At 39.8% G+C, this 13,426-nt stretch overlaps 1 protein-coding gene across 2 annotated transcripts in view; it reads right to left on the minus strand.

Moving 5' to 3' along the window:
* C4H1orf21 (chromosome 4 C1orf21 homolog) overlaps nucleotides 1-13,426 on the minus strand; it is a 125,087-nt gene that overhangs the window by 63,159 nt on the left and 48,502 nt on the right. The window lies entirely within an intron of this gene.

A 13,426-nucleotide genomic window follows, 5' to 3' on the forward strand; every position in this document is an offset into this window, starting at 1 on the left:
GTACAAGAGTAATAGGAGGAAAAATCTATAACACAGTAACTTTAAAGAAAAAGGAGAGTTAAGGTCAGCCACTACAAGCAATGTGTTTACATCTAAAACAGAACCCACCACTCTGCTTCCCCCTAGGTAGGAAGAGCCTAAAGCCCAAGTTTAGTGACTTATAAAAACTTAACTTAAAGTGACTGGAGTGACCAAATCAATAATAGCCTTTGAGTAAACATTTATTGGGTTGACTACATGGCAAGTGGACTTCATGCCAACCTACTCCCCCAACTAATCATATTATGAATATAATACACTTCATGTTGCTAAATTATCAAAATACTTTTCTATCTTCTATGTTACCCTGTTTTTCTTAAAATTTCCACTTTTTCTACACACAAACCCTCCCGAATAACTCATTCAATCTCTGTTTAGAGACTCATATGGGGCTCTCTCTTTTTTGTCCTTTCATGATCAAGTAGACATTTTTGTTTATGCAGGCCTTTGGCAGGCAACTAATTTGGGGCAAAATTGAAAATAAGAAAGTGAAGGAAGTGACCGAGGATTAATGCATCAGAATTAATGCAGCTTGAAACCAGTGCGATGGGAATCATACAAGTTGTCATTTCACTAGGACTTTAGCTTTCTTTGCAAAATAGTGCACCTGATCTGCCAAACTACAAATCCCTGACTCTATAGCACTAGACAAAGCAGTCCAACCAATCCAATCCAATAAGCCTTTATTGGCATATACATAGCAAAGAGGTATAAAATACAGTACAAATCATAGAAAAGGGAACTTCACATTTGCTACACATTCAGTTTACAGACTTCATTCAGGAATCTTGCCACTGAAAGGCAGCCGTTAAAATCTTGACAATTTAAAAGCATAATTACTTTGTCTGAGTCGCTGTAGTTTTTCAAGGAATCTATAATGTGTGGTAGTAAGCTAAATCTTAGATCCTGCTAAAGTGGGCAGTGCAGAAGAATATGCAGGATGGAATCCAGCTGTCTTGTGCTACATGGACAAAACCTCTTATTGCTTGATAGGCCGTTGAGTCTTCATCTATGGAGCGAAGATGGCATGATATTAAATCTAGCCAGCATGTAGGCTCTCCTGTAAGAGGCGTTAGTGAGCACTGCAATATAAAAGGCTGGGGTTCCCTGTATGAATGGAATTGCCATGTTCATAGGTGAACAGGATTTATTGGCCAAGTATAGTAGACAAAGCAGTCAAAATGGAGCAATGTGCATTAATTCTACAGTGTAGATACATCCTCGAAGATGAAACAGCTGCTTTCACAGCATGATGATTTCACCAGCATTTTGTGACAATTACATGACCTTCTAATGCATTAATGGATGGCATTGTCTATACCAGGGGTCCTCAAACTTTTTAAACAGAGGGCCAGGTCATAGTCCCTCAAATTGTTGGAGGGCAGGATTATAATTTGGGGAAAAAATGAATGAATTCCTATGCACACTGTACATATCTTATTTGTAGTGCCAAAAGCACTTGAAAACAATACAATAATTAAAATAAAGAACAATTTTAACAAATATAAACTCATTAGTATTTAAATGGGAAGTGTGGGCCTGCTTTTGCCTGATGAGATAGGATTGTTGTTGTTGTTGTGTGCTTTCAAGTTATTTCAGACTTAGGTTGACCCTGAGTGAGGGCCATATCTGGCCCCCGGGCCTTAGTTTGAGGACCCCTAGTCTATACCTTTATGAAATTTCTCTTGTACTGAAAAGATTTTTGTTGGTCAGACTGTGAAAATAAGTTTAATGTGCAATCAAAATGAAGAATCACTTGTCAGAGGTATCTGAGTTCCTGGCTGAGAAAACAGAAGTGTCTCCCAGGTAATTTAACTGTCAATGTTAAGAGAAATATCTGACTAATTATGACCTTACAGTAGTGTTAAGACGAATCATAGCATGGATAAAATATCTCTCTTGGAACTGGCACATTGCCTTTTAGATTCAAGAACTGAGCTTTTATGAGCCCAAAAAAACATTGTTGCAGTTTAAGTTCAGACATGCACAACTCACAGTTGGTCCAATTATTCAAATGCCTTTCAATGTGGATCTCATTGTCTGTCTATGAGAGTGGCTGCCCACCTGAGATACGCATATTGAATGTGATATTAAATAACTGTATGTTAGAGAAAAGACATGTAAAGTTTGTATTGCAAGCTACACTTCTGACATAATTAGCACCTCTATTATAATGTGATGCAATAAAATAAAGATTGCTCTCAATTGATACAGTCAGGGCCCACACAGTCTAGAACTTAATTTTTCACAATTTTTAGCCACCTGCCACCAAAAAGAACAGAAGGAGAGTCTAAATGGAATTTACAATCTCCACTATTTGTCTTCAATGACTCTGAAGGGAAAATGTGATGAAATGACAGCAATGCCATATAGCTGGTAATTTAATGGTGGACAGTAATTTAAAGCACGGTATTGCCCAGTGAACGTGCTTTGCTGAAACTGCCTCCCAACTTTGGTTACAAAGAATGCTTCAGCTGGATAAATTGTCTATCTCTAAGAAAGCATATGTGGAAGCAGGGTATATGTGACAATAATGCTGCAAACAAGACATCACTGTGATAGTTATGGGGGGAGGGGGGGAAAGAAAGACAGGACACTCTATTTGCGTAATGCCTTCCCACTGGAGCTCCAATTGGTCCTAATTCTGGCACTAGGTTGAAAGGAGGCTACTTCATAAAATAGCATAATTTCTTCCAAAATGTACATACATGCAGTTTTGAACTCTTCTAATCTTGTTAGCCTGTTTTAATTTGTTAAATTGCCTAATATGCATTGTCGAAGGTTTTCAAGGCCGGAATCATTGGGTTGTTGTACATTATTCGAGCTATGTCCTAGAAGCATCCTCTCCATATTGTAGAAGCATTCTCTCCTAACGTTTCGCCATAGATGCAGGCGAAACGTCAGGAGATAATGCTTCTATTATATGGCCATATAGCCTGAAAAATCTACAACAACCCATTGCCTAATGTAGTTTGAGATTGTTTAAATAACTTGGTTTTCAATTTTAAAGACTTTTTATAGTCTTTAATGGATTTTAATTGAGATTGCCTTGACATCATGTGATATGGGGCACTTTAAAATAACCCTAATGCCACCCGAAGACTGGCATTACTGTACAGGTTTTGGTGGACATCTGGCATGAAGGTCCTGCTTTGACATTTACTAGAACCCTGGAAACCACTTACCAGGATGGTAGAAAACAGAGGCTAATATAGTCTAAGCCAGTAGTTCTCAACCTGTGGGTACCCAGATGTTTTGGCTTTCAACTCGCAGAAATCCTAACAGCTGGTAAACTGGCTTGGATTTCTGGGAGTTGTAGGCCAAAACACCTGGGACCTACAGATAGAGAACCACTGGCCTAAGTAATATGTGAAGTGTTGGGCATCATTGTTTTTCCCTTAAGCTCTGCAACATCCTGGTTGGAAATTAAACAAATTATTTTCCTATCATCATCATGTTTTCATTTGTTCAGCTTTCTTTTCAAATTATCTGTTTCCCTTTCCATCACATGGGAGACATTCTCCTCCCCTATTTTCTTTTACTTGAAGAAATCCTTTGAGTTTGTTCTTGCGAAAATACTTTTTAATACAAGATCATTAAATAGGATTTCTTCTATTTTATATTATTCTATAATACAATTTATAAGTACAGATACCTCTCAATTCAAAAGTTAATTCTGAACATTGTTTTAAATTTTTTTACCGTTCTTTCCTTCTTGGTTCTAAAGATCGTGGATTTTACACTGGCCATCTCAGTTCCTCCCTCCAAAATGACATAATTCTTATCTTTGCAAGAAGACAATGTGGAACCCCCCATGTTAAATATCATGGTTTTATACATCTCTACATGGGGAACTAAAAAAAGAAGTTAATTACCAATCGACTTAAGAAGTGAGGGAAAACCCACACTTTATAAACGGCAAAATACCTGGAACCTACCATATGAGCTTGCATCATGTGATGGGCTCCATAGGTAGCTGTTTCTTAAATGTGTAGAAACACTTATTTTATTGCATGTGATCAAGTCCTAAGACTGATGGAAATATGCTAAGAAAATGTTCCTATGCAATTGTTCAACTCAAAAAATTGTGATCAGAACCACTTCTGAGTATTCCTCTCCTAATACATTTTTATAAAATCCATGGGCTTGTCATGAATTGACAGGCAACTTGAAGACACATAGACCCAGGCACTCCAAAACAAATCTAACAAATCCTTTCTGTTTCATTCACATACACAATTCATATTGGTTCCCCCTCTTCTATAGCAAGGGGAGTGGAAGAATCGTCCTGACAAGCGGAGTGCCGCAGGGTTCCGTCCTGGGCCCGGTCCTGTTCAACATCTTTATTAATGACTTAGATGAAGGGCTAGAAGGCATGATCATCAAGTTTGCAGACGACACCAAATTGGGAGGGATAGCCAATAGTCCAGAGGACAGGAGCAGAATTCAAAACGATCTTGACAGATTAGAGAGATGGGCCAAAACTAACAAAATGAAGTTCAACAGTGACAAATGCAAGATACTCCACTTTGGCAGAAAAAATGAAATGCAAAGATACAGAATGGGGGACGCCTGGCTCGAGAGCAGTACGTGTGAAAAAGATCTTGGAGTCCTCGTGGACAACAAGTTAAACATGAGCCAACAATGTGATGTGGCGGCAAAAAAAGCCAATGGGATTTTGGCCTGCATCAATAGGAGCATAGTGTCTAGATCTAAGGAAGTAATGCTACCCCTCTATTCTGCTTTGGTTAGACCACATCTGGAATATTGTGTCCAATTCTGGGCACCACAATTCAAGAGAGATATTGACAAGCTGGAATGTGTCCAGAGGAGGGCGACCAAAATGATCAAGGGTCTGGAGAACAAGCCCTATGAGGAGCGGCTTAGGGAACTGGGCATGTTTAGCCTGAAGAAGAGAAGGCTGAGAGGAGATATGATAGCCATGTATAAATATGTGAGAGGAAGCCACAGGGAGGAGGGAGCAAGCTTGTTTTCTGCTTCCTTGGAGACTAGGACGCGGAACAATGGCTTCAAACTACAAGAGAGGAGATTCCATCTGAACATTAGGAAGAACTTCCTGACTGTGAGAGCCGTTCAGCAGTGGAACTCTCTGCCCCGGAGTGTGGTGGAGGCTCCTTCTTTGGAAGCTTTTAAGCAGAGGCTGGATGGCCATCTGTCAGGGGTGATTTGAATACAATATTCCTGCTTCTTGGCAGGGGGTTGGACTGGATGGCCCATGAGGTCTCTTCCAACTCTTTGATTCTATGATTCTATGATTCCTTAGGACTTTTGCAGAACTTCAATTTACCCAGAGACCTACCAGTTTAGATTTGTATTTACTTTCATTCCTGTTCTAATTCCAAAGTCTTTCAGTATCAGACCTGATCAGATGGACCTCCAATATAGGGATTTATATCACCTCTGAACATGAAGGAAGGTCCCAATAAACCTAGTCCTCAAGAATTTAAAAACAATCTGAGCTACCAGGAAATTGAATTGCAATTTTCCTGCTTCTTAGCAGGGGGTTGGACTGAATGGCCCATGAGGTCTCTTCCAACTCGATGATTCGATGATTCTACATGCATTTTTCAATGGACTACACAACATATGCATTCTTCAATGGACTACACAACAACTGGGGGTTTGTTTATAACGTAATAATTGTTTACATGCTATAGTTGCTGGCTAATGCAGAAAATGCCATGCATGGTTTTGAAGGTGACATTCGAACATGTTCTTATCCTCATAAATTTAAACAAAACATGTGCTGAACTGTTCCAACTCAATTTTCAACCATATTTCGGCATGCATTAATTTTACATTTCTTTCCTGTTTATACATTTATTTTCCATCTTTCTCATTTAATTCAAGGTGCGCAGAATATATCACACTCGGTTTCTGACTTACAACCAATTATTCAAATGCAATTAAAAAAAATACATTTAGACCTTTCTTTAATGAGAAAAAACTGAAACCATAACAAATGTTCAGCACCTTTTTTCTAATATTATTATTCACCATTTAGAACAGCTACAAGCTGCAATTCAAAACATAAAGCAATCTGTTTGATATCAAACACATACTTTATTGCAAGATAGACTGAAATAGCCACAACATTTAACATAAAAATGTATCATATGGTGTATCAAAGGAAAACTAAACACTTTCCCTTTGCTGGATAAGGCCAAAAATCTGCTTAGCTTTGTGTTCTACCCCTAGCGGTCAGTGATCTTTTAGACTTTAATAATCTCACAAGAAAAGCAGAGTGTGAGTGCGATTGTGATTCTTAACAGAAGTTATACATTGGATACACACAAGCACCCAAGTGAAGTCTCAATTCTGCCACACACCAAATGGGCAGTCTTCAACTAGAGTTGAGCAAAATCAACACCCATGAATCACCTTCCTGTAAATCAGAATATCTCACCCCTACATCTGCACCTACTGAAGCAGAAAAACTCTTATTTTGATCTACTTCCAGGGTTGTGCATACAGCAGGTGAGGTTGCAGAAAATTGCACCTTTACTTTTGCTAGCGGTGACATCATCTCTATTTGTCTAGTTTAGGCTTATCCCTGGACCTGCAATCTAGGGTCAGCAACAGTGGACACAAAAGCAAAAAAGATCAGATATTATTAGTATGTGCATCCAAATTCTAAGTGCTAAATGTGGAAACTGGAGAGGGGTGAATGGATGCCAATTTGAAAAAAAAGTTTGGAAGTAAAGAAGAAGAGCTATAGACCTCCCTTTTGTATTTATGAAAGTAATCCCACAATTATCACACCAGCAAATACTGTTGACTAGAGAGACATTCCAAGTTCAAATTTTATTTCAGACTAGCCGTCCCCTGCCACACGTTGCTGTGGCCCAGTCTGTGTATGCGCATATATGTGTGTGTGTGTGTGTGGTTTTGTACATGCGTTGTAATGTAATTTTTGTTTTTTGGGCCTTTAAGTCTCTTCTGCTGTGTTTTTCAGTATTTTTATGAGTGATGGTCACTCGTTGGCCTGATAGGTATATTGTGTCCAAATTTGGTCTCAATTCATCCAGTGGTTTTTGAGTTATGTTAATCCCATAAATGAACATTACATTTTTATTTATAGATGAGAGCTTCTTAGGGTCCTTCCACACAGCCATATAACCCAGACATCAAGGTAAAAATCCCACAATATCTGCTTTGAACTGGGTTATCTGAGACCACACTGCCATATATTCCAGTTCAAAGCAGAAAATGTGCAATTTTATTCAGCTGTGTGGAAGGGCCCTTGGATGGTCTTACAGGACTGCTTTAAGCCCTGAAGTGCAATCCTATGGCCACAGAAGAGTATTCCAAACTTACAGGTAAGTTCACCCATGACATGTGATGATGAAGAGGCATGGTGGAGATTGGAGATGGGTCACTGATCCACTAGATCAGAGCTTTCCAAACATTTTGGGAGGGTGACACATTGTTTAGACATGCATCACTTCACAACACAGTAATTCAATTTTACTAGAAAACCAGAGGTTGAATGAAACCCCTTATAATTATAATGTTTATTTATACCCTACTTTTTCTCTCTACAAGGAGACTCGAAGCAGCTTACATTAAAAGCATTTCAATACAATTTAAAATCTTGGAGCGCTGTTATCTTCCTGCAGAAGCGGTACCTATTGATCTACTCATATTTGCATGTTTCTGAACTGCTATGTTGGCAGAAGCTGGGGATAACAGCAGGAGCTCGCCCTGCTCCCCGGATTTGAACTGGTCAGCAAGTTCAGCAGCTCAGTGATTTAACCCACTGTACCACCAGGGATTAAACATAATTGGTATTTTAAAATTCAGTTAAAATTCATAAAAATGTATTCAAAACTAAAAACCACAGCACCCCCTGACTTGATCATAGAAACCTTCTTCTTTAAAAGTTGGCCTGAACAAAAAGCTTTTAATCTACTGTCAGAAGGACAGCAAAGAGTGAACCATTCTTGAAATACAGATAGATAAATAAATTGTAGTAATAAAATGTATGGGGACTCAACATATCTCATGAAAATTTTTCATTTACATTTTTAAAAATATATGATGTATTGCTTATTTCACACAGACTGAGAGGTTTCTCGTTACATTCATGTGACACACCTACACACTGCAGCTGACACACTTGTGTGTCATGACATACTGGAAAGCTCTGCACTAGATCTTCAACCTCCAACCATGTTCACAACAAAAAGAATGATTCAAATCAGTTTTGGTCTAAATTAATTCATGCCCACTTTGGAAGATGTTTTTGGAGAAATGCTATGGGAAGGGTTTTGTTTTTTTTACAACACCATAGGATAGAGTGGGGGAAGGGTAGTAACACATAGCTCAGCTGTTATTGCCATCCTTCCTGGAATAGTACAGCACAACTCTTTCTGGACTGTGCTCTTACACAGGCCAAAATGTGTGAAGTGCCTTGAATGCTCTAAAGTCCTTCTTATATTCTTAGCACTATTTATTCCGATGTACTGGATAAACAAGGCAGTCAATTAAAAAGGGCTACCGGTATTTGCAAGATATTGTACAATTTTCTGCTCTATTTAGTTAACTGATGGGCAAAACACAGAACATAGGACAATATCTTTATACAGAAACGACACCAAGAAGCATTTTTAAAACAAGAAGAAAAGGGCACTTTGCTGACTCCACTTTACTGTTTCTGCCATAAAACAAAACAGCCGTAGAGTGACACAATGAACCCAAGTATAGAAAAGCAATAAAGGTACCAGATGTATTATGACTGCATACAAAATGTATCTCCCCAACATTATTTCATAAAACAGATAATAATCTTAAAAGTAAACAATGATTAAGGAAGTAAAGTTTGTAAAAAAGATAGTCCAGCCACATTATATGCAAGTGTGTGTAGGTGCTAGACAAAGGTCTCACAACAATACTACAGGTAAATAAAGTTTCCCATCTGGGAACAGCCATTCGACCACACAAAGCTACCATGGCAACATAATGAAGAAGCACAGCATTCATTAATAATAGTCTCTGTGATAAATGAGCATATCAGCATGAACCACTGAAATAATTACAAGGGAAGGAAACATGGCAAGAAAGCAATGTGAGGAACAGTTACAGCACAATGTGGATTGCTAAAGAAAGGCATAGACAATGAATAAAGAAAGGAAGACCTTGAATACACCTACTGAGTCTTAATAATCCACCAAAATGCACCTGAAAGTAGTAACTTTTTCACAGACACAGAATTAGCTAAATGTTATAAAACTAGAAGTCAAAGAGTTAAAGAATTAATCTATTAGGACACCCAGAGAATTCCAGCAATTGTAAATTTTAGAAAAAAGAATGCAGGGTCTATTCTATGGTGGTAGCCTAAATGTTTTTCAATACCAATTTCCATAATCCCTCATCACAGGCAAAAAAATCACATAGGCTATCACAAGACATAGGGGCTAATGGGAACTTCAAGTTAAAATTATCTGAATGGCATCAGTTTAGAGGAAATGTTGGTCTCGTCTCTACCAGAAGCTTTATAGACCACCGTGTCAGATTTCTTGGTCCCCCTTGGACTTCATAGTAATCCCAGCACATTATTTTAGTTTAACTAAACCACACATGCTACTTAAGTATGTGCTTTCACTTTGTGGTCCTTTCAAAACATGAAATTGCACAATCAATTATATTTCTTGATTACATGCATGGCCCTGAAAATCATGCACTACTAATATGATTCCTACCTTCAGGGCATTGCTCCTGAAACAGCTGCCTTGTTGGAAAACTATTACAGGTTCCACAACGAAGACCCATTTATTGAGCAAACTCTTCAGGCAGCACAGAGCATTGTGTCCTCCATCTCTGAAGCCAAGAAAGAACGGTGGATCAAGCTGATAACAGAAGTCAACATGGGCAGGAGCAGCCAGAAGGCTTGAAGGCTGCTAAGACGGTTGAGCAATTACCCCTCACAAACTAATACCCATGCCAACACAAAGGCAGATCAGATAGTACACCAACTCTTGAAGAATGGGAAACCCAACCTTGCCACCAAAGTAGGAAAGAAACCAATAGCCAGACAAACCAGAGATTGAGAACAACAACCTTCATGAACCCTTTACATCTACTGAATTGGACATAGCTCTCAATAAATGTAAAAATGGCAAAGCAGCTGGCCTGGATGATCTACGGATGGAACAAATCAAGAACTTTGGTCCAAAAGCAAGGTGCTGGCTGCTGGAACTGATAAACAACTGCACTGCATCCTGCCAGATCCCCAAAATCTGGAGGAATGCAAGAATCATAGCCATTTTGAAGCCAGGCAAAGACCGTAATGATCCAAAAAGCTATAGACCAATCTCCCTGTTGTGCCACCTCTACAAAGTTCTGGAGAGACTTATTTGGCATAGAATCATGAAAAAATAGACCCATGTCTGATACCACAGCAAGCTGGCTTCAGGAAAGGCAAAAGCTGCACATCGCAAGTGCTGAACCTGACTCAGCACCTAGAAAGGCAGCAGATCACAGGAGCTGTCTTCATAGATCTGTCAGCAGCTTATGATACTGTAAACCACCGCTTCCTCCTGAGAAAAATGTATAATATCACAAAGGACTACAATCTCACCCACCTCATAGGAAACCTGCTACAAATCAGGAGGTTTTTTGTTGAGTTCCAGGGCCAGAGAAGCAGATGGCGGAAACAGAAGAACGGCCTGCCTCAGGGGAGCGTGCTTGCTCCATCCATGTCTTAATCATCTTAATCGTCTTAATCGTAAATGATCGTCTTAATCATTTACACAAATGACCAGCCACTGCCAGAAGGGACAGAGAGCTTTATCTATGCTGATGATCATGCCATTACTGCTCAAGCAGGGAGCTTTGAGATGGTTGAACAGAAGCTCTCCGAAGCTCTAGGTGCCCTTACCGCCTACTACAGGGAAAACCAGCTGATCCCCAACCCATCTAAAACACAGATATGTGCTTTTCACCTTAAGAACAGACAAGAATCCCGAGCTCTGAGGATTACCTGGGAAGGAATCCCACTGGAGCATTGCAGAGCACCCAAATACCTGAGAGTCACTCTGGACTGTGCTCTGACCTACAAGAAGCACTGCCTAAATATCAAGCAAAAAGTGGGTGCTAGAAACAATATCATACAAACTGGCACAACCTGGGGATCAAAACCAGACACAGTGAAGACATCTGCCCTTGCGCTATGCTACTCTGCTGCTGAGTATGCATGCCCAGTGTGGAACACATCTCACCACGCTAAAACAGTGGATGTGGCTCTTAATGAGACATGCCACATTATTATGGGGTGTCTGCGCCCTACACCACTGGAGAAATTACACTGTCTAGCCGGTATTGCACCACCTGACATCTGCTGAGAAGTAGCAGCCAATAGTGAAAGGACCAAGGCAGCGACATCTACAACTCATCCCTTGTTTGGGTATCAGCCAGAACGTCAACGACTTAAATCAAGAAATAGTTTTCTAAGATCTACAGAGACACTCGCTGGAACACCCCAGCAAGCAAAAGTCCAAATGTGGCAGGCTCAAACCCAGAACCTTAATCAATGGCTGATACCAAATGAGAGACCCCCTCCTGGGCACACAGAAAACTGGGCGACTTGGAAGGCGCTGAACAGACTGCACTCTGGCACCACGAGATGCAGAGCCAATCTTAAGAAATGGGGCTACAAAGTGGAATCCATGACATGCGAGTGTGGAGAAGAGCAAACCACTGACCACCTGCTGCAATGCAACTTGAGCCCTGCTACATGCACAATGGAGGACGTCCTTGCGGCAACACCAGAGGCACTCCAAGTGGCCAGATACTGGTCAAAGGACATTTAATTACCAAACTTGCAAACCTTGTGTTTTGTCAGTTTGTTTGTTTTGTTTAAAATATAATACAACCGTCTGGTTGCTCCTGACATGATAAATAAAAAAATAAAAGTAAATCAGACCCCTCTCTGGCAGTTATGTGGAGATCGTCTTAATCAATTACTTACACATTGCAGCATTACATATAAATCTAAAATATGGCAATCTTGACTATGGAGAAATTCCAAGGACCAGAAATGTATTGAGAAGGACCACAGTCCAGACTTACCTAGGAGAAAAATCTACTTTAAAATAAACAGTGTACAGTTTTTTCTATAAAGATGCTGCCCAAACCAAGGCTATTTTAGGAAACCATAAAAGCTCAGACTATTTTCCTATCACATTATACAGTATTTCCTCAATCATTATTGATTCTTCCAATTGTGTTTGTTCACCGAATGTACAATCGAAGGGCCCATGTTAATGACATTGGCTGGTTTCCCAGACATTCCTCTGCATAACAGTTTTCTATCCTGCCTTTTACACAGATAAGCAACTTTTAGATTTCTGACTTCTAACATGCAGAATTCAAAATGGCAAATCATACTGTATTTTCCAGGGCCCCCTGGTAGTGCAGTGGGCTAAACTGCTGAGCTGCTGAACATGCTCACTGAAAGGTTAGTGGTTTGAATCCAGGAAGCGGGGTAAGCTCCCGTGGTTACGCCAAGCTTCTGCCAACCTAGCAGTTTAAAAACATGCAAATTCTGCGGAAAGGTAACTGTGCTCCATGCAGTCATGCTGGCCACATGACCTTGGAGGTGTGAACGGACAATGCAGGCTCTTCAGCTTAGAAATGAGGGTGAACACCACCACCTCAGAGTTGGACACAATTAGACTTAATGTCAGGGGAAACCCTTACCTTTACTTTAATGTATTTTCCATAATATCTTGCTCTTTATTAGGGCCAAATAAACAAAACTTTAGGAGATATTTCATCATTTATTAAGCAATAACAAGGGGAAGTATATTTTATTGTGCACCTTACAATGCATTTTCATACAACAAATGTACAGAATAGGGGAAAAGGTTTCACAGAGGATAGACTTTGCTCTCTATTAATCACAAGTTGCAGAACTCATAAGCAAGGAATCCACCTCTATTGGAGCATGCAAGTAATCAGTGAGTGTATGTGTGTCAAGTGTAAAATAAGATGCATGAAGCTGATTGGTCAGGCCATGGCTGGGGAGATGGCAGATTCTGGGACTTTTGGATATTGTTACATTTTTACTCAGGCTTGAGCTATGCAGGTGCAAGGAGAGACAGATTGAAGAGTGAAGCAGAGAGAGACAGAGTTTGGAGTGTACTCTCGCTCCATGAACTGCTGAAGGTGTTTATCCACATGGACAGTGAAAGATCATTTTAAACCTCTCATAAAAGGGCATTATGTGAGTTGATGCAACTGATCACATTGTACATATGTTGTTCTGAACTAAGAAGAGTAAACTACTTGTTCTTTACTGTTCACCTGCGTGGCATATTTTCTTTCTCTGGCAAGGCAATGTGTGGGCTGATAAAACGTGAACTAC

This window comes from Anolis sagrei, chromosome 4 (genome assembly GCF_037176765.1).
Source record: "Anolis sagrei isolate rAnoSag1 chromosome 4, rAnoSag1.mat, whole genome shotgun sequence".
In the NCBI taxonomy this organism is placed as follows: Eukaryota; Metazoa; Chordata; class Lepidosauria; order Squamata; family Dactyloidae; genus Anolis; species Anolis sagrei.